The sequence below is a fragment of the Ceratina calcarata genome, unplaced genomic scaffold (assembly GCF_001652005.2).
Source record: "Ceratina calcarata isolate Rehan_Ccalc_2016 unplaced genomic scaffold, ASM165200v1 scaffold39.2, whole genome shotgun sequence".
Taxonomy (NCBI): domain Eukaryota; kingdom Metazoa; phylum Arthropoda; class Insecta; order Hymenoptera; family Apidae; genus Ceratina; species Ceratina calcarata.
In genome coordinates this window covers 2,535,708-2,538,788 of record NW_017162322.1, presented here as the reverse complement: position 1 = coordinate 2,538,788, position 3,081 = coordinate 2,535,708, and positions in this window count along the sequence as shown.

The window sequence follows — 3,081 nt, the reverse complement described above, 5'->3', positions numbered from 1 at the left end:
CTGCATTGAACGCGCCTAAGGAGAGCCCCGGCGCTTGCAGTGTCGAGAACCAATTTTCCCCCGATGCACGAAGACTACCTGTACCTGCCCATGTGTACGCCTGTTCACCCAGCGGCCAATAGGCCCCGACGGACCCCGTTCTCTCAACCAATCCAGAGAGCCTCGGTCCCTGGAGACCGGTTAATCCAGGAACCACCCATCGATTCCCCACTTCCTGCGATCGTCTGCTCCTCCACTCTCTGCTTCGGGGTTCGTCGTGTTTCCGTACCGGTATCGGCTACGCTCAGCAGAGAGCAGAGAAGAACCGATCGCAGCTCGCTGGAGCAATCTGGTCTCGATTGATCCGAGAACCTCCGTTTATAAAATATATACTATAACGAAACATAGAAACCAGATCTTTCGCTCGCCTGGCGGTTGACCGCCGAGCTGTCCGAACGACCAGCCATTCTAATTCTCATGAACACCGAGACATCAGAATGTCTAGGATATTTAATATTTACCGTAAAATTGACGATTTATCGTGGCTGGAAGGTCGTGTGAAAACATTTGCGTCTTATAATTTTTGATCATATTCAGAATAATGAAAAGAGAACATTCGTTTCAATTTCACCTGCGATGCATAATTCCAGGTATTTGTGCGTTATAAGTATCCTTTCTAAATTTTCAACCATTTTTGTTACCGTGCCTAAAACAAGCGTATCCTTCTCTGAAGATCCTGGAACCTCGCGCTCTCTCGACTCCTCTCTTTCTCTCTTTCTGTGTTTCTGTACACAGTGCCGAGGCTCACCCATATAATTTAGTCGCTGGCCTGCAAGACGTAAGCGACCGTAATCATAGCTATTACCCGCTCGCTGCTTCAATTAACGTACAGATTCGATAAACACGGCACGAGAGGACGAGTCGGCGGCGCGGACGGAGGCGCAGAATCGTTGATCTTGTCGCTTCCACCCGGTGGCTGGGAACGAGTCAACCTTGCGAAATCGCCGGACAATTAGATCAGCTTCTAATCAGGAAAGAGAAAAAGAGAAAAAACAGGGGCGAGATGGAACGCGTACAGGTGGACCTCGTTCTCGCGAACATGCGTATCCTACGTCTATTATACCGATCGTTCGAATTTTTTCGAGAACGGCTTTAGTCGGAATCCCACGAGTCACAGAAACTGGTCGACCCAATAAAATGTCGAAAGGCGTTCAAAGGGGAGAGAGTAGGAGGGCAGGAAGGACGGGGGTTGGACGGCGCCATAAATTAAACAAGATGTCCACCCGTAGAAATTAAACCATAGAAACTGGTTTCCGAACGTAAAACGCTTCTCCTCCGTTGCTGCTCTCGATCTTTCCTGCCGCGTCTTTTTTCCACTCTCTCCGCCGGCTCATCCTCGCCTCTCTTTTCGCTCGCGTCGACCCCTCTACCCGCGCCTTGACCCTATGAATCCTACGGAGGAGGCCACCGCTTTTTGTGCTCGTGCCTCTTCTCTCTTCGCCCAGGGATCGCGTTTTCTCGCTTCCTCGTTTAACGACCGATTTCATTTTATCGAGATAATACCGGGAGAGAGAAGCGGCCACAAATCTGGGAAAGTGCGCTACGCTGCTGCTCCTCGAACTCGATCCTATGGTCTTTTTTACGAGCCTGATAGCCTGGTGATGTAGGCTCCGATACAGTGCGGGAAACGATACCGTGAAACGTGTATTCGAACTCGGTAATCGTGCAATTGCAGCATCGAACTCCATCTGGTGACCCTGGATTTCTTTCGGAAGGTTCTACCATTTCACTTTTAAACCATTAAGTGTCGCAGTCTATGTCTACTATAATTGAACATTATTCCCTCTATACAAAATGAGTATTTTCAGCACCATTTTCGAGGAACCCTCATGAACTATAAAACTTTATAAGGGTCAGTATACCTGTGCCAGTCGAACCGAAAAAAGCTCATTACACCAGTTAGCTTTTTTCCGGTCGTCATTATCGTTCAATATCGTCTGTGGAATGGACACTACCGCACCAATATTTCCTTTGAACTGTTGTGGTTTCTGAAATGCCTCGGTGTGCCAGGTAAATACGTGATTCTGGTAAAATGTGCGAGCTAAGAGTTAATTAGGATCGCCGTTCATGAACCAAGTGAACCAAATACCAATTACTTGTGTATATATTATAATTTAATCCTGATCAAATATGTGATGGCTGCCAGTGATTTTCGAAAAATTATTTGATACTCGATTCAGTAAATTCCCAAAATTTTACTGATACAAAATCATCGTGCGTTGTTCGAAAACATAGAAGAGCGAGAATTTTATTGTAACGCATTTCGTTGCCATAAATAATTCAAGCTACTGTCGCCAGCGAACAGAGGAGCAAACACGAGGAGGCGCGGCGAACTGCGTCAGATTCGTGATCAATTGGCCGAAAATAATCCGGATGTATTTACGCTTTCGTCCGTCGCTCGTCGTTCCTCGACATTTTACACAAGCCGTTGTCTCGTCCCAGTATGCATGTCCGCTCATGCAGAAGCCCTTCCCCGAGGAGGCAGATGGGTCTAATATGAACTCGATTCCTGCCCTCCAAGACATGGACTCATTCCCTTTTTCCAGAAGGTGTCTGCTCATCGACACGGAAGGAAACGAGATTTATTATCCTCCTCGAGTACAGCGGTCACCTATCCTCGCGTGAAGTTTTTTTCGAGAACTGGGGTCGCCCTACATAGTGTCATCATTGTGACCTTTCTTCTAACACGTGAATTTTTTCGCTACGTAATGCATGCCAGTGAACTGTTACCCTTGATGAAAATATTATCACATTTCTCAAAGTGATTTTCATTCAGTTACTGAATATTGGCTATAGGAAACGTTTGATCCAATTCTATTATGATAAGAAGCAACAAAATTGATCATATATATACGCTAATGATACAATTGGATTAATACACGGATTTTTAGTCGCTTCAAAATTCCCCGAAATGAAACGAAACGAAATTCAGCTTTGATCGAGCTTCACGATCAATCTCCTCAGCGGAGCTATTACAATCCGTTGAAATTCAGGCTATCCGCGCAGCTGAATTATGACGTTCGACGACGAGACGCGATGCTC